This window comes from Notamacropus eugenii, chromosome 6 (assembly GCF_028372415.1).
Source record: "Notamacropus eugenii isolate mMacEug1 chromosome 6, mMacEug1.pri_v2, whole genome shotgun sequence".
Lineage (NCBI taxonomy): Eukaryota > Metazoa > Chordata > Mammalia > Diprotodontia > Macropodidae > Notamacropus > Notamacropus eugenii.
In genome coordinates, this window is record NC_092877.1 from 121,976,685 (window position 1) to 121,996,358 (window position 19,674).

General features: G+C 37.0%; 1 pseudogene; it reads right to left on the reverse strand.

The window, feature by feature from the left end:
- Window positions 1–4,003: 4,003 nt before the first annotated feature.
- The window catches only part of LOC140511754 (UDP-glucuronosyltransferase 2B31-like), a 30,707-nt pseudogene continuing 15,036 nt past the window's right edge, over window positions 4,004–19,674 (reverse strand).

The window sequence follows — 19,674 nt, forward strand, 5'->3', positions numbered from 1 at the left end:
GGATTTACAGGTTTTTTTATGGGAAACTTTGACTTTTATTTACAGCTTACATATGATATATTCAGTGTGATATTTTCAAAGTTGCTCTTATATGTTTCCTTCTGAACTTTTCTTTCTTTTTTTATTTTTATTTTTAGCACAGTTCATATCACAAAAAAAAATTCCAACTTTCAGTCTGGTGATACTTTGTTTAAAGCATTTACAATATAGATCACAAATCAACTTTTTTTTACTATTAACCAACTGAGACAAAAATAATAGCTACGTATGCTAACTTCAGAAGCCCTTGACCGAATTGTCTCCACACTATTACTAACAATTAAAGGACCCTAACTTATTATTGTTGGCCTAAAGTCCTAAACCTAATAGTTTAATTTTATACTTAACCTCATATGTTCCCCTACCAAAAACCTATAATTTATTTTATTTTATTTTTTATTTTATTTATTTATTTAACTTTTAACATTCATTTTAACAAAATTTTGGGTTCCAAATTTTCTCTCCTCTTGTCCCCTTCCCCCACCCCAAAACACCAAGCATTCTACTTGCCACATCACCAATCTGCTCTCTGTTCTATCATCCCTCTCTGCCCTTGTCTCCATCTTCTCTTTTGTCCTGTAGGGCCAGATAACTTTCTATACCCCTTTACCTATATTTCTTATTTCCTAGTGGCAAGAACAGTACTCGACAGTTGTTCCTAAAACTTTGAGTTACAACTTCTTTACCTCCCTCCCTCCCCCCCCACTTCCCTTTGGAAGGCAAGCAATTCAATATGGGCCAAATCTGTATAGTTTTGCAAATGACTTCCATAATAGTCGTGTTGTATAAGACTAACAATATTTCCCTGAATCCTATCCTGGCCCCCATTACTTCTATTCTCTCTCTGATCCTTTCCCTCCCCATGAGTGTCAACATCAAATTGCTCCCTCCTCCCCACCCCCTCCCTTCCATCATCCCCCTCACCCTGCTTATCCCCTTATCCCCCACTTTCCTGTATTGTAAGTTAGGTTTTCATACCAAAATGAGTGTGCATTTTATACCTTCCTCTAGTGGAAAGTGATGAGAGTAACCTTCATGTTTTTCTGTTTTTCTCTCACCTCCCCTCTTTATCCCTCCACTAATAAGTCTTTTGCTTGCCTCTTTTATGAGAGATAATTTGCCCCATTCCATTTCTCCCTTTTTCCTTCCAATATATTTCTCTCTCACTGCTGGATTTCATTTTTTTAAGATATGATTCCATCCTCTTCAAATCATTCTGTGCACTCTGTCTCTATGTGTGTGCGCGTGTGCATGTGTGTGTATGTAATCCCACCCAGTACCCAGATACTGAATAATTTCAAGAGTTACAAATATTGTCTCTCCATGTAGGAATGTAAACAGTTCAACTTTAGTAAGTCCCTTATGACTTCTCTTTGCTGTTCACCTTTTCATGCTTCTCTTGATTCTTGTGTTTGAAAGCCAAATTTTCTTTTCAGCTCTGGTCTTTTCATCAAGAATGCTTGAAAGTCCTCTATTTCATTGAAAGACCAATATTTCCCCAGAAGTATTATACTTAGTTTTGATGGGTAGGTGATTCTTGGTTTTAGTCCTAGTTCATTTGACTTCTGGAATATCCTATTCCATGCCCTTTGATCCCTTAATGTAGAAGCTGCTAGATCTTGTGTTTTGCTGATTGTATTTCCATAATACTTGAATTGTTTCTTTCTAGCTGCTTGCAATATTTTCTCCTTGACCTGGGAACTCTGGAATTTGGCCACAACGTTCCTAGGAGTTTCTCTCTTTGGATCCCTTTCAGGCGGTGTTCTGTAGATTCTTTGAATATTTATTTTGCCCTCTGGTTCTAGAATCTCAGGGCAGTTTTCCTTAATAATTTCATGAAAGATAATGTCTAGGTTCTTTTTTTGATCATGGCTTTCAGGTAGTCCCAGAATTTTTAAATTGTCTCTCTTGTATCTGTTTTCCAGGTCAGTTGTTTTTTCAGTGAGATGTTTCATATCATCTTCTACTTTTTCAAACTTTTGGTTTTGTTCTTTAACTGCTTGGTTTATCACAAAGTCCTTATATTCCCTGAACTCAGTTCTCTCTTTCGAAGAACTATTGTGTTCAGTGAGCTTTTGAACCACCTTCTCCTCCCTTTGGCTAATTTTGGTTTTCAAAACTTCCCTCTCCTCATTGGCTTTTTGGACCTTCTTTTCCAAATGAGTTAGCCTCTTTTTAAAGGTGTTATTTCCCTCAGCATTTTTTTGGTTCTCCTTTAGCAAGCTGATAACTTGCTTTTCTTTTTTTTTTCTTTTTAAAATTTTATTTTATTATTATTATTTTTAAATGTTTTACAATCACTGCCATAAAATTAAATTTTTATCCCCTTTACACCTACCCCCCACTACCTCCCTGCCTCCCCACAACAGCATACAATTCTGTATAGGTTCTACATATACTTTCCTATTGAGTACATTTTCACTATAGTCATGCTATGTAGTCGAACTAAAATAAATGGAAGATATCTGCTAACTTGCTTTTCAAGCTCTTCTATTGCCTGAGTCCATTTTACATTTCCCTTGGAGGCACTGGAGGCAGGTTTCTTGATTTCCTGTGACAACATGTGTTGGTTTCCTCATGTGAAAGGAAGGGAGGATACATCTGTTCAACAAGGAAGTAACCTTCTCTGGTCTTATTTTTCTTAATTTTTTGAGCATTTTCCCAGCTAATTACTTGACTTCGGGATCCTTTATCAAGAGGAGGGTCCTATTACCCCTCCTTTCTCCTGTACTATGTTCAAGGCTGAGATTCAAATCAACTGCTCAATTCCCTGGGGCTTTGGGGGGGTGGGTGAGGCCATCACTGAGGGCTGACGTTTATATCAACTGCTCCCTGCCTCCAGAGACTTTAAGCTGGGCTGCCAGAACACTGAACCCAGGTTGCTTCCTGGACACTGTAGCTGCTTGTAGCCTGCTGCTGCTAGTGGTGCTGCTGCTACCACCTGGGGCTGTTGCTGGAGGAACCACGTTCTCCTCTCACCCATCTGGGAAAGGCCTCCTACACTGATCTTTGGAGCTTTCTTTGTCACTTGTGGGTTTAGGGATCTGAGACCCTCCCTACTGGGAACTCTGCCTGGGATTTCTGTTCAGGTCCTATTCCTCCCAATGCCACATGGGCAGGGCTGGGCTCCGCTCTGCTAAGCATCCTGTGAGATAGACCTTTCCTGTTGGCCTTCTAGGTTACCCTTGGCTGGAAACCTCTTTCACTCCATTGTTCTGTGTCTTCTACTGCTCTGGAATTTATTGAGAGTCATTTTTTACAGGTATTTTGTGGTCTCTGGGGGAAGTGCTAGAGTATATGTGTCTTTCTACTCTGCCATCTTAACTCTGCCCAGATTTACAGTTTTTAATCAAGCCAGTAGAGGGCACTTGTCCTCTGAAAATGTATCATGTGTAGATCTTAAACTACTACTAGGTAGAAATATATATTACAATGGTATGAATTACAGCAGCTGTATATATATATATATATATATATATATATGTATGTGTGTGTGTATGTGTGTGTGTGTGTGTATGCTTTTCTCCCAACACTTACAAACATATAATGCTTAATCAACTTAATTAGCACACTGATAGGCATTTTAAGGAGTGTTATATAAAGCTCTGTGCATAAGTAGAAACTTTAAGACTCAGAAAAATACCTGGTTTTGTATGATCTGCATGATGTTTGAAATCTACAAAGAGATAAAATGCCATGGACTATGTTCATAATTAATTTTTAAAATTAGAAAAAGAAATAAAAGATTTAACTAAGGTACAAACACTATCAAAAGATTAAACTAGAATTGTAGGAAACCCCATTATTTTTAAGACACAGGGTTTACAATGCACTCTTGTTTAGATGGCACAATGAGAGCTTAATTTCTAGAGAACAAAATTCAGTGTTTCCCCACAGGGTCTTATTACTGTGACTATGGTCTAAGAATTGATCAATACAAATGATTAACAAAAGTAAAAATGCGTGGTACTCATAAGATTTTTATTTTGTTATTGTTTTGTTTTATACTACTGGTGAACAATAATTTTTCCTCTTGTATTCCTTTATAGTGTACTCTAAGATACTCTTACTTTTTCCATGAACAGTTTGGAGATAATCTCTTTTCCTGAATAAGGAAAAGCATTCTGTGTAATTCTTCTTATACAACATAGGAGTAATTTTACTTTGCTCTAAATTTAGGTATTACTAGTCAAGATGAAATGTGAAAGAAATTCTTTAGCAATCCTTTTCTAACAGGTGCTACCATCACCACACATTACTCTAAGAGCATCCTATGATCTTAGATCATTTGATTGGTAATTGGCTTGAGTGGATACTCTTTAGAAATAGAGAAGCTTTAGATTGTTTTTTTTTTTTTTAATTTGGAGCACAGACCCACTTACTCCTAAATTATTTTCCTGATTTGGCAGGCCCTGGGAAACTCTTATCAACTAAATTCTTTTTTCAGTAAATTTTAGTTTTTTATTCTGCTGAGTTTGGTGTGTAAGTTCAATCAGTCTGATAACTGAGGGAATGCTTTGAGGCATCCAATGTCATTAGCTCCCTGATCTTGTGCCTGTCAGGAGGATGGGATTGAGAAGAAGAGAACAGGAGAAGATATCTGGGAAGGGAAAGGCAAGCTCAAATAGTTTACAATTCAGTGGAATTATGTTCACGTTCCAGTCACCTATATTTGGGAGTCTTCAGGCCACTTTTCAGAAAAGATCTGTAAGGTGGGAGTTTTCAGATACATAAACCAAAGCATATTTTCTGCTTTGAATGAAATGAAAATTCCACTACTTCTTTGGAAAGAAGATAATAATGAACTTAGAACTGGGGAATGCTGAACCAAAAGGTTGAAGCACATATCAAGGATAATTATAGCCATATGTGAATAGCAATGTGGTTAGTAGAAAACTGCCATGAGCCATTTTGAGTTTCAAAGCTAAGGCATATATTGCAATAAAATGTTTGATGGCAAAAGGAGGACAACATTCTGTCATGTTCTGACTTGGTATAAAATGCTCACAATGACAAAGTTATGTTGAGCACAAAATTCTGGTCCCATTTCCATTGCTGAGGTTTGAGATTCAATAGTATAGTATAAAGAGAAGAGACCTTTGGGTCTAAAAATGGAGTAAAGACTTTTCGCTCCTTTACTCTGATGTCATAGAATAAGGTAAATATTTTAAGTAAACTCTAACGACTCTGGTTATGAAAGTTACACTTCAGTAAGTTTCACCCATGAGCAACGTTGTATCTCCACAGCCCTGACCCAGCTATGTCATAGATACTGAGTCAAAGTATCAGCACTGAATTCTGGGTCTTTGGTCCATTTCCAGTTTTATAGGTCCTTTCTCATTTTGCAAATGAGGAAACTGTTTGAACACCAGAGACATGCAGTCTCATGGTCACTCAGCAAAATGTGTAGTAGATCTCAGGTATCTGAATTATCAGTCGTAGAGCAACAAGCTATGTTTAGAAACCACTTGGGTCAAGTTTGTCCTCATACATCAAGATTAAAAGGTGCTTGAATGAGTCTTGGAAATTATATTCTAGGGTGTGAAATCACAATTGTGGAAGTGGAAAGGACAGATTTGAGATCAACAGAAAACAGCCAGGCAACCAAGATCAAACGGAATATTGAGGAAAAATTCCATTTGAATTTTGTGTCTTTCCCCTGTGCCTTAACGTTATTTTACAATGAGTTTGGTATTTTAGTTTTCCCACTTTATCTAGGAAAAACATTAATATCTCAAACTAGGTAATGAAAGAACAAAAATTCTCTTAAAGCGCTTCTTTGGGAATATCTCCTATCATATCATAAGTGCCACTCTGATTATTTGTGTACATTTTATCTTTCTACAGGGATTATAACGTCATTAAGGATGAGTACTATCCTACTTATTTTTCCATCTCCTTCTGGACTTATCGATAATGCTTTGCACATAATAATAGTCATACAAACATTATTGAATTGGGAAAAGGAGGAGTTTGTTTCAATCTCACAGCAGGTAGACTACATTATACTAAAGTGGAGATCTTCCAGGTTCCTTTCTCACCTCTTCAATACCCCATCCTTAGCTTCAGGTATCATGGGAAATTATGCCTTCTTTTGTTTCTTTCCTTTTCTACCTAGCTTCCCACAGCAAAACAAGCAACATTTGATGGCTATGAAGGCAACAGTTGCCACACAGGCAAGTAGGAAGCCAATCACATCCAGGGAGTGGTACTGGTACCAGGTGAGGTCATGGGCAGCAGGTCTAAGGTGCTTAGCACCTTTGTGATGCATCACAAACTTGATCCAGAAGACAGCTCGGTCTAGGGGTTTCACGGGTTGGTCATGGTGAATTCTTGATAATCTTATAGCATTCTCTTTGTATCTGAAATGGAAACACATACACAAAACAGAAGAGAGTAAGTTACTTTTTCCTTCTTAGAATACCTACAAAGTCATCATATGGCAGATATTCCTATTTGGAGCTGGTCAAGGATGTTGAGCATCTTTCTACTCCAGCCACAAACTTATCTTTTATTAACGGGAGATGAAGTATGAACCATGTGACTTAGTGTCTGAAAGAGAAAAAAATTATTCCTTTCTTCTCCTTCATCAAATGTTGCAAAACAGAAAATAGGATTCTTGTTCATTATTGATGAAGTATTTTTCCCCCATAGGGCATTTGTTTTGTGAATCATATGTGAAAAATCATCACAGGCACAGAACTGGTCAATATCCCTTTCTAATCATATGGGAACCCTTATGAAGTTTCAGAGCACCAGAAAACAGAGGAATAGGTTTAGCCCTGCGCTAGTGTCCACAAAGTGGCAAAAGACCTAATAGAAGTCTTCCATTGGGTTGAGTAGATCATCTATGGATGATGTGTATGGAAAGATACGAATAGAAGGGTGAGAAGTTGTCAATGTTGTGAGTTTCACTTGTGAAGAGATGATAAGGTCATAGCTTTACTGAAATGCTTAAGCAGCTACAACATTTGGAAACATTTGTTCTAAACAGTAGTTTGAAAATTTTCTGACGCACTAATATTTTCATTAATTTCAATTGAAATTTCAATTTTCATTAATTCAATTGAAAACACTTATTAAGTGACTTTTGGGTGTAATTTTCTATAAGCATCTTATAGAGATTCAGTAGCATGTTGTAGAGGGAAATACATGACGAAATATGATAGCTGCTTTTCAGATACATCATTTCACTGAAAAGAAGCTCTTTTAAACCAAGGACAGCAAAGCATACCTGCAGTCCCTGCTATTGGAGATGATTAGAGTGGTGGATCATTGGAGTCTGGGAATTCTGAGCTACAAAAGGGTTCAAGCCAATCTGCATTAAGTATTTGAGGAAATTGTGCCCTCTTCTGTTTCTTTCCTGTTTTACCCAGCAGCAGCTGGGTTGGCAGCAAAACAGGCATCATTTAGCAGCTATGAAGACAAGAGTTGCTAAGTAAGCAAGTGGGAAGCCAGTCATGTCCAAGGAGTAAGATGATGCGTGGCATGTCTAGGGTGCTTAGCATCTTCATGATGCATCAAAACCTTAATCCAGAATACAGGTCAGGCTAGAGGTTTTATGGATTGGTAAGCATCAATATGGGAAGACCTTGGGAATAGGAAGCCACTAAGCTGTTTAAGAAGGGAGGAACTGGACAAGGGCAGAAATAAATTGTGTCAATGTTTCCTGCTAAACAGTAATGGGGTTGGTCCTTGAGTGGCCACTATTGTTCTACCCTGGCAAGATAGGGAGACAGTCTCAAAAAAGGAAAATAGAAACAGAGAGAAAGAAGAGAAGCATAAGAGAAGAAAATAAATGCTTTGAAAATGTGGCATTTAATTAAGAGGAGTGTGGGATCATGCATTCAGGGTCCTCCACAAATCTTGGAGACTATCTAATCCAACCTCCTAAGAGAGGTGAAATGATTTGTCCTAATGCTACTCAGAGGCTTAGTCATTTCAGTCAAGTTACACTCTTTGTGACCCCATTTGGTGTTTTCTTGGCAAAGATAGTGGAGTGGTTTGCCATTTCTTTCTCCAGCTCATTTTGCAGATGAGGAAACTGAGGCAAACAGGGTGATGCTGTTCATCCAAGGTCACATAACTAGTAAATGTTTGAGGCCATATTTGAACTCATGATTCCAGGCCTGGCATTCTGCAAGGATTCAAACTGGTCCCTTGACACCAAATGTTTGTTTCACTGTACCAATTCCCAGTACTGTTAGGTAAAGTTATCAGTGGTAAGGAAGCACTGAATTATGATACTCACGAGGGGTTGTTGATGACTGTCTTCAAAGCATTAAGCATATCTGCAGTTGTCATTGTATGAAAGTCTACTTCAACAGCTGCTCCTTTAGCCTTCATGTGAGTGATGTTATCAGGCTGATCAGCAAACATGGGCACACCTATCATGGGAACTCCGTGATAGATAGCTTCATAGATTCCATTGGTTCCACCATGAGTGATAAAAGCCTTGGTTTTGGGGTGACCTAGGATAGAAACAGAAGGAAAGCGGATCAGTTTAATTAACTTATGATGGATTCAGAAAACAGAAGAAGGAATGGCCAGTATAACCCATTGAGGCAGTGGTATTAATGTAACAAACTGGTATAAAAATGGGAGCACTTGGAACTTTGAATGTGTTAGGAAAGAACATGAGACAATGTCTGCATGTTGATCTCTGGCTACTGTTACAAATACTAGGCAAAGTAACTGAAGGTGGACCAAAAATATGTTACATTGCATCTTTTAATGAATGTTTAAAGAATGTACATGGAGAAAACCAGAGAAGAAAGGCCTCTTTTTCTTCAGTAGAACCTCTGAACAATTGTACCTCCTTTTTATGGATTTGTCTGATAGACTATTTCTGTGGCAACCCACTCCTGTTTATTTCTCTGAATACAACAAGAACACAAAAAGCAGGTAACTTGGAACTTTCTCTCACTTTAATCAACTTGATTCTTAGTTGTCATTGCTAACCTAAGTAAGTAGTCAGGTTTAGACTTTACCAGGTCTGTTTTCTCTCTTTTTCTTGTGAACCTCTTATAATTTATTTCCCCATGCCCCCACAATTTGAGATGATTCAGAATGTTGAAAGAATCTACAGACTTAATCCTTGGAGTAATTTTTTCCAAAAGGAATTAAGTCTCTCATTACGGAGGTTCTTAACCTTTTGTATGCATGTGTGTTATGGTTACCTTTGGCAGTAAAGTTAAACCTGTGAACTTCTTATCAAAATATTGTTTTCTAAAGCATAAAATATCAGAAGATTACAAAGAAAACCAGTTATATTTAATTATAGTTATCAAATATTAATAAAACACGTTAAAGATACTTTAACTCTTTACCCAAATGTTCTACCATTTTGATCATTAGGAGCACAGATTTAGAACTTGAAGGGGTCTCAGAACTCATGTAGTTCAACTATTTCTTATTTTACACGTGAAGAGGATGAGGCCTCCAAAACATAAATAACTTACCAAGGTCAAAATTTACTTCATAGGAAGTCAGGATTTGAACCAAGATCCCTTAACCCCAAATTCAGCATAATACTACTGTACCATGCTGCCTTTAGTGTAGTGGAGGCTAAGATTATCAACAGACCAATGGATGATTTAACAGTTCAGTAAATTTTAGTAATTATAATCATCTAAGTTATCTACTTTCAGAAATATTGATGGCTCCGATGGAGTGTGGTGGCAAGTTCAGGCTAGAACTTTGGGAAAACCTGTTCTCTGAGTGATGGTTTGGAAATGTAATGATTGTCACCTAATGTTCACTATTTGTGTTATTACTGTGTTTCTAAATTATAGTAAAATATTCTTGTATTGTAAAACTTGAGTAACCACTGTAACCTGGAAACTGTAAGAGAAACCAATTTTTAATCTGAATTTTGTTGAAACTGAAAGATGTTGGGAAAATTGTGTAAAACCAGTTATCTTATTTTTAATTTTATCAGTCCCGCTAACCTTTTCTTATAATGTTTTGTTTTTTGTTATTGTCACTTAGAAAACCAGGTATTTTCACCTTTGCCTTTTAAAAAAGTTTCAGTTAAAACAATTTGGCAAAGATTGTTAATTAAGTTATTTGCAGTTACTACTTTAATGCTAAGCCTAAAATTGTTAATTGATTACTGTGTGTAGAAAGAAAGGAATTGAATGAAAACTTCAGATTAGTTCTGCCCATTCAGAACAGTTGTCCTGTATATGTGGGAGTTGGCACACGTGGGGCTCTTACCAATCTTCTTTATTTTGTAAAATTGCTAAGGCCCCTGGAAACCATCCCTGTGGACGAGGCCATCAGCCATAAGAAAGAAATTTGTTTGGCTTATGCAAATTCTAAACAATGAATAGGATTTGCTCAGAAGTTGTAATAAATGGAGAGGATTTTTGGCGATTGGTTTTTACATCAGGACAAGTTTTAAGTTTGAAAAGGAAAGATCTTAAACTGAATTCCCTTATATAGGTGTGTCCTGGTAAATCTTTATTGCTTACTGCCACTCTATGAGGATAGAAAAGACTATCTGGCTCTGAGCTGACTAGTGAATTGCTGTTTAAAGAGAAAGACATTTGGGACCATAAATATTTTTGTTTTGAGTTTAAATTTGGGTGTAGTTGTTTGCATTAAAACAGTATCTGAAGGAAATGTCACAAGCTACTTAAAGGGAATATTTCCCACCTGAATATTCCTGAGTCTGGCTATGAAACAGACACTGCATGACTGGAGAATTTTACTCTTATCTGAATTCAAACAGAGTCAAAGATGCTTTATGCTGTCATATTTGCTATGTCATGTGTCCCTGCTTTCTCTTTCTATACCTAATTTCTATGATCAATAGCAAGTGACCAACAAAACCTGTGAGCCCCTTTTATGTAATCTTACTGGGAAATCTAATATTATTTTTATCTGAAATTAGAACATGTTCAGCAATCTAAGTAAAATACTTAAGACTCACCTAAGATGTCTCCATTGTTTAAAAGGATTTTATAAGCAGTAGTGTTTTTCTGTAATCAGTCTCTACTGTTATCAAGGTGAGAGTATATTGCACCTTTCTGACTAAAGCATTTTGTGATATCTAAGAATTCTGTGATAATTAAGAATTTGGTTTGTTCTAATACTGGGAATTCATGTCAGTTAAGGACATTTTTATACCAGCTAAGCTTTAATGGGTTTTAATTTTAAAAGGTTTTTTTTTTTTGAAAGTAAAAAGAGAAATATGATTTTAAAGGTTTTCAACTAATTTTCTTTATAAAAGTTTAGTGACTCTGTTAACATCAGGACAAATTTTAAACTGTTTTAAAACAAAAGAAAACACTTTTAGAAGAAATATTTTAAAACATTCTCTCTTGTACAGCCTACTAAATTTTCATTTTCAAGACAGTGTGTTGATAAATTAATATGTAATGAGCTACAAAGCAGAAAAGATCCTGCTATTTTAATCTCAATTTGTAATCATTCCATGGCCTAAGGAAAAGTTAAAATTAGTGTGTGAACTTATTAACAACTTGATTTCTAAAGTTTTTCTTCCAGAGTGCATATAATCAGAGAAGGTGATACTAGACTATGAAACAATGATGTAACGTTGTAAGGTTCAAGTTTGAAATCTCTTTTGTTTAAGCCAAGACAGTTATGTTAGTGAAGAGTAATAACTTGTAAACTATCTTGTCTATGGTAGAAATATAAAGGAAAGTGAAGCAGTCTGAATGATGGGGTTCAGACTCTGGTAACCTCCCTGAACTTCCCCTTGAATCTCCTCACCTGGCCAGTCATACTCAAACTTGTAGACAGGTTCCCCCCGAATCTTCCCACTTAATCTGGCCTTTCATATTCTAATCTGTTGCCCTTGGCCTAACCTGGCCTTCCTTTGTCTGTTATGCCAGGGAAATTGCCTCTTATTTGTACACCTTTTGTGCCTGTTTGGTCTTTGTCTAGCTTCCATGCTAGGTTTGTCCTTTCCAGGGTAGAAGTCATCAACTGCCAGATAACTGCTCAGGCTATGCACCCCTTGAACAGGACTCATCAAGGTAGGGATAGTTCTACATCCAGTCTCAGCAGGAAGCAATTTCAGAAGCCGAGACCTTCATCACTTACCCCAAAAGTTCTTGAGTCCCATCTCATACACAACTGCTAGGGCCTATAATAGAGGGAAATAGACAAGCAGACAGCTTGCTCACATTGGCAGTTTTAGAAACACAGCATTCCCACAACCAGTTTCATCAGTCAGCTTCCATGCTTCGCAGGTAATTTCACATTATTAGAGAGCAAGCAAGAAGCATTGTAAGGTCTTGTCCACATTGCATTTCATTTCTGCCAGCTCCATCAAATACATCTATCAATCCTTGAGGATGCAATCCTCTTGAAATATGGCAAATGGATGTCACACATGTCCCAGAATTTGGAAGGAATAAATACCTTCATGTGACTATAGAAACATATTCAGGTTATACTATTGCCACACCACTGACTGGGGGATCAACAAATTTGCTATTGATCATCTGTTTAGGTGTTTTGAAACTCTAGGTATTCCACAAATTATAAAAACAGATAGTGGCCCAGCTTACACTAGTCAAGCCTTTATAAGTTCTGTCTGTCAGAGAGAATACAGCATAGAACTGGCATCCCATATGATCCTACTGGTCAGGCCATTGAAGAACATCACAATCACAGTATAAAAGCTCTCCTCCAAAAACAAAAGCAAGGGGGAGAAGGCAAAAGAATAAGAAGAGTTGACATGGTATTATAAACCATAAATTTCCTGACACCAGACAGAGAGAGACTTATACCTGCTCAAAATATTTCATAAAGGTAAAACACACCTCACTGATTGGAATAAAGTGAAGGTGAAATGGAACAACCCAAAGGCAAGCCTGTAGCATGGGCCATCAGAACCCTTAATGTGGCATGGGTGAGTATTTCCACAGGAAATGGCGAAGAAATGATCTGGGTACCAGAAAGAAACATCTGACGTCTGCCACACACTAGAGAAGATATGGATCAAGGAAAAGAGGAAAGAGAAGAAGCCACAATCATGATGAACCCGTCATGGGACTAACAGGACAACGAAGACACTCGTTCTGCTTCTGGGCACCCTCCAGCTGACCACTGCAGCAGAAGGAACTTATTGAGAGGGAGATAGATGGGCTTTTCTATATAATTCTCCTTGAATTAGGGTGGTGGCATGGGGAGAGGAGATAGAGGAGGTAATTTTGGTAGGATGTGGGTCAAAGGTTTTTGGGAAACAAATTGATATGGATAGAAAAAATACTTCTTCACCATCAGTTAAATATAATTTTATGGGATTAACCCATATGAATCCTATGTGCTTGGCAAAGAGTATTAATGCCTTTGAACATCCACCCTATTTACAGCTTTCCATCATTAATATCACTGCACAAATAATACCGTAGAGTTAGGGAATACTTATGTTAAGGATAAAAGGTAATGAGTCAACACAGGGGCCCATAAAAAAGACCAATTCACCACCATGCTATAAGATGGCTAGTTGGGATACTGAACATAATAATTTTCTTCCATTTGTGAGATGTCAATCTCCTTATTGATCTGTGAACAATGATACAAACATTATATTGCACGGCTGGTTATCCCCTAACTTCCAGGAATTGCTTGACTTGGGGGGAGTGGATTATTCCTGAATGGATCGCTCCCCAAGAAAAATGTTACTATACGTATGTCAGAACAAGGGACATGGAATATAACATGCTTTAATTGTACTATCCTGAATGCTTTGCTTCTTCTACAGCTAATACTAGCATTATTTTTGTAATTATGCATCCTAGGTTTGCTTTAATGCCTACCAAAAGTAAAGGTGTAGGCATTGTAAGCTTTGTGGCAGCATTGGCTTCCTCTCTATCAGTTGGTTTATCTGTACATACCACTTAATGGATATTTTAAGGGAAACTCTTGTGGTGGTGGGAAACAAAGTGGATGTCCTTGAAACAAGATTGTCCATGAGATGTGATTGTAGGTTCATTTCTATTTGTGTTACTCCTGTCTATTACAATAGCTCTATAGGACTAAGATTAGAAATCATTCGAATGGAATATGGGGAATAGCAGTCTTGCTTTGGATATTGAAGATCTTAATCAGAGTGCTAATGGTATAGATTGGATCTCCAAGGAAAATCTTGATCACAATGAAGATGCAAGTGTAATTTGGGATTATTGTACTAAAACAGTTCCCTGTGCATCCTTCTTCCATTGGCTCATGTCTATATTACCTCTATACTTTTATTTCTCTGTATCAGGCCACCTATTTATAGGTGCCTTCTCTCTCATGGGAAAGATCTTCAAACCCAAGTACATTATCTCCAATTACATCAAAAGAAAGGGGGAATTGCTGTTGGCAATTTCAGGCTAGAACTTCAGGAAAACCTGTTCTCTGAGACTGCTCATTATCGTCCAGAATTGCTCTCCAGGCCCCCCTGGATGTTGCTGTGACAGTGAGATAAACAAGAGAACTACAGAATACAAGGGATATATAAAACAGACAGGTGCCCTCTAGGATAATATTCTTTTAGGACAATAAGACTGACCAAATTACTAGGATGGGAGACAAGGAAATGGTCACATAGGCTTGCAGTTTCTGTCTTTAAAAACCTGGACCTTCGGATCAATAAATGGAGTTGTCAAATCTTCTGCATTCCTATATATTAGCAACAAAGTTCAACAGCAAGAGATAGAAAGAGAAATCCCATTTAAAGTTAGGGTAGACAGTATAAAATACTTAGGAGTCTACCTGCCAAAACAAACCCAGGGACTATATGAACACAATTTCAAGACACTTTTTGCACAAATAAAGTCAGATTTAAGTAAGTGGAAAAACATTAGTTGCTCATGGGTAGGCCGTGCTAATATAATAAAAATGACAATTCTACCCAAATTAATATACTTATTTAGTGCCATACCAATTAAACTATCAGACAATTACTTTCTAGAGCTGGATAAAATAATATCAAAATTCATTTGGAAAAACAAAAGGTCCAGAATATCAAAGGGACTAATGAAAAGAAATGCCTGGGAAGGTGGCCTAGCGCTACCAGACCTTAAACTGTACTATAAAGCAGCAATTATCAAAACCACTTGGTATTGGCTAAGAAACAGAGAGGTAGACAAGTGGAATAGACTTGGCACTCAAGATGCAGTAGGCAAGGAATATAGCAACCTTCTGTTTGATAAACCCAAGGACCCCAGCTTCTGGGATAAGAACTCATTGTTTGATAAAAATTGCTGGGAAAACTGGATAACAGTGTGGCGGAAATTAGGCATAGACCCATACCTGACACCGTACACAAGAATAAAGTCCAAATGGGTACATGATTTAGGTATAAAGATTGATACCATGAATAAACTGGAGAAGCAAGGAATAGTGTATTTATCAGATCTATGGAGAAGGGAAGAATTCTTTACTAAAGGAGAGATAGAATGCATTATGAAATGCAAAATGGATAACTTTGATTACATTAAACTGAGAAGTTTTTGCACAACCAAACCCAATGCAACCAAAATCCGGAGGGATGTAGTAAATTGGGAAAAAATTTTTACAGCTAAGCTCGGGGATAAAGGCCTCATTTCTAGAATATATAGAGAACTGACCCAAATGTATAATCATACAAGTCATTCCCCAATTGATAAATGGTCAAAGGATATGAACAGGCAATTTTCAGAGGAAGAAATTAAAGCTATCTATAATCATATGAAAAAATGCTCTAAATCACTATTGGTTAGAGAGATGCAAATCAAAACAACTCTGAGGTACCACATCACACCTATAAGATTGGCAAACATGACAGAACAAGAAAATGATAAATGCTGGAGAGGATGTGGGAGAGTTGGAACACTAATTCATTGTTGGTGGAGCTGTGAGCGCATCCAACCATTCTGGAGAGCAATTTGGAACTATGCCCAAAGGGCTACAAAAATGTGCATACCCTTTGACCCAGCAATATCGCTACTAGGACTATATCCCCAAGAGATCATAAAAATGGGAAAGGGTCCCACATGTACAAAAATATTTATAGCAGCACTCTATGTAGTTGCCAAAAACTGGAAGTCAGGGGGATGTCCATCAATTGGGGAATGGCTGAATAAATTATGGTATATGAATGTAATGGAGTACTATTGTGCCATAAGAAATGATGAACAAGAAGACTTCAGAGAGGCCTGGAAGGACTTATATGACCTGATGCTGAGTGAAAGGAGCAGAACCAGGAGAACTTTATGCACAGCAACAACCACAGTGTGTGAGAGCTTTTTCTGGTAGACTTAGATTTTTGTAATAACACAAGAACTTCTGAAAAAAAAAAAAAATCCCAATGGTGGACCTCAAGGCAAAATACCTTCCACACTCAGAGAGAGAAATATGGAAGTCACTCACATAATGTAGCAGATCATGTTTGTGTATGTGTATCTGTTTGTGTATCATGTTCTGATTTGTTATACGGATTCTTTCATTTATCTTAGTCTGACTACACAGCATGACTATAGTGAAAATATACTCAATAGGAAAGTATATGTAGAATCTATACAGAATTGTATGCAGTCGTGGGGAGGGAGGGAGGTAGTGGGGGGTGGGTGGGGAGGGATAAAATCACAATTGTATGGCAGTGATTGTTAAACATTAAAAAAATAAAAAAATAAAAAAAAAATATATATATATATATATATATATATAAAATAAATAAATAAATAAATGGAGTTGTCCTGTCTCCTTGTCTGCTTGTGTCTTTCTTTTTCACCACTTTACCGAACCATATGGGGACACCAACCATCTGCCACACAGAAAGACTAGAATCTTTTGGGGACCCTTTCTCCCCTTAGATAGTAAGAGGAAGGAAACACCTGGGAAAGGCTAGCTGAATTTCACAACTCTTTGTATTTAGTTTGCAATCTTTTGTGAGCCTGATCAATTATTTCAGTTCTTTTAGAGTGCCTTAGATGTTTTAGGGCGCCACTGACAACTTGGATCAAGAAGGAATATATAACTTAATTTATTCAGGTTTTTTTTCATAATACCTTAACTCAATGCACTGTCCTTCAATTAATCTACATACAATATCAGACCTATGATTTCTTAGGTGTAAGAACTTCTTCCACTAAAACAGATAATGATTTTTTTAATTGCTGAGTTATAGAGTTGTTTAAGGCTCATAGTGTGCAGTCATTAGTACAGAGAAACTAAATTAATAAGTGTCAGAGACCAAATTTGAACCTAGGTCTCCCAAATTCTAAATCACTTCACTGTACATTAACTTTTCTCTCAGGGTCTCTTATTGATTGGAAATATTTCATAAAATAAACCACTTAATTTCTTGGTATGGAGAATTTTCATCAATACTTAACTCAGAAAAGTGTTCCACTAGTGACAACGTGTTTCTCCCTCCCCCAACAATGGAAGAGAACCAAGAAGAGAAGATTTCATTAATTTCATTATTTCTAATCCATAGTCTCAGCAAGAAGATCATTCTGAGGAATCCAGTCATAGGTTCTGGTATTTGGACCTAATGTGTCTGGCTTCTTTCCTTTGTATCGCCATAGAACCTTTCAAAATAAAACGAAAAAAATACGATGTGTCTAGAATCATAAAACTCTAAAGCCAGAAGGACCTTTAACGAGAATCTAGTGCAACCTTCTTGTTTTATAACTGAAGAAAATTAGGCCCAAAAATGTAGGTGGTGAATACATTTAAAGCATTAGCTACCAATGCTACTCTGTATACTCTGTATCTGTCCTTTGTAAAGAACTTTCATAAACATCCTATTAAGAAGGTCATTGTTGCCATTCCCATTAAACAGAGAAGAACAATGTAATAACCCAGACAAGGTAGGGAATCAACATAGAAATTAAGGCATCTTCCTTGAGTCAATTGACAGAATTGCATTAGAATAGACAGGAAAAATATTAAATTTCCAAAAAAGTGTATTCTGCAGGTCATCCTAGCTCTCAACTTTAAAATTCAGCATTGCCTAGGAAATGGATTTGCTTTAATGTTTGTTGAGAAAAACTTACTTATGTTCCCTTTCTTTGTGAAATGTTTTGTTAGCCATATTCATTTCAGCAAACATGTTATATACGTGCAAAACACCAGTTAGGTGCTGTTGAATGAAAAGAAAAGACAGTCTCTGACCCCAAGGAGCCTGTAACAGTCTACTGGTGGATGCAATGCATATCCAAATAAGTAAACAAACAAACAAACAAGGAATTGGAGAGAAGATAAATGAACATATTACTACTAGGGGAGACGAGGGAAAGCTTCAGAGAAGATGTAGTTTCTGAACTGAGCCTTGAAAGAAGATATGGATTCCAAAAGAAAATGATGAAAAGGCACAAGAGGTGGCTGAAGTTGTGAAGTAGCAAAACAGAATTCCAGGTTCAGGGAAAAGCTGGAAATTTAGTTTGGAATTTAGCTTCTGCAAAGGTGGAAAAAGAGATTGGAGCTAAATCTTGGATAGCTTTAAATGGCAGGCTGGAGAGTTGATATTTTATCTCAGAGGCAATAAGGAGCCAGTGAAGAATTTTGAGCAGCAGAATAACAGGATCAGAGATGTGCTTCAGGAAGATTATTAGGGTAGCTGTGTGGATGATGAATTGAAAAGAGAGAACCTGAAAACAAGAAAAATAGAGCCATACCATGTGGTGCAATGGAAAGAGTGCTGAACTCAAGCTAGGCAAATGCTAACTCAGACTGTAGCTGTGTGACTGGGCATGTCTGAGTCATTTTATTCTTCCATGAAATGAGGCTAATACTTGCGCTATCTACTGAAGTGGGAAATACTGGAATGAAATTCATTCTTTGTAGAAAGATAAGAGAACTTTATTCAGAATTATGTTCTGACAGCCAATTTCAGGATTCTTTTTACACTGTCAAAAGGAATCACAAAGTTCTAGAATCTCAGATTTAGAAAGGACCTCAGTGGACATTTAATCCAAGTTAGTCTGTCTTCTATCCAATTTACCTGATTGACAATGGTCAGCCCATCTTTGCTTGAAGAACATTGGTTCTTCAACCTACCATCCTCCAAAAACACTCCAATTTTTGATTACTCTAATTGCTAGTGAAACAAAAAATGTTTTTTATTTTAAGCAACCATTTGCCTTTTTACATCTTAGTCCTATCCTCTGACATCAGACAGAATAAAGGTATAGCTATGTCATAAGATTGTAGAATTTTAGATCTTCAAAGAATCTTAGCAATCATCTAGTCTGACCATCTCATTTTACAGGAAGAAAATGAAGCCTCAATTCTTCAGATCATTCACTGTGTCAAAGCCTCCATATAAATTCAGGTAATCTGAGTTTGAATCCAAGTCTCTTTCCTACCACACTGACTCCTTCCTACTATTTCTGCTTACTTTATTGTCTTCAGGGAATGAACCTGAAAAGAGAATATTGACAGGAAAAGGCCAGGTGGAAGGTAGTTGACACTGGAGGAAGTAGTCTATTCATCAATTCTCCACTCAGCTGAATTCTATTATAATGGAAATACACAAAGTAAGAAATTCTCAAAGGTGAATGTAAAGTAATGCTGGGAAATTAAGTTGGACCCAAATTGTGGACAGCTTTAAATGCTGAGTGTGAGTCTGGAGAGGCTGTATTTTATCTTAGAGGCAACAGGGAGCTAATATTTTGAGCAGGGAAA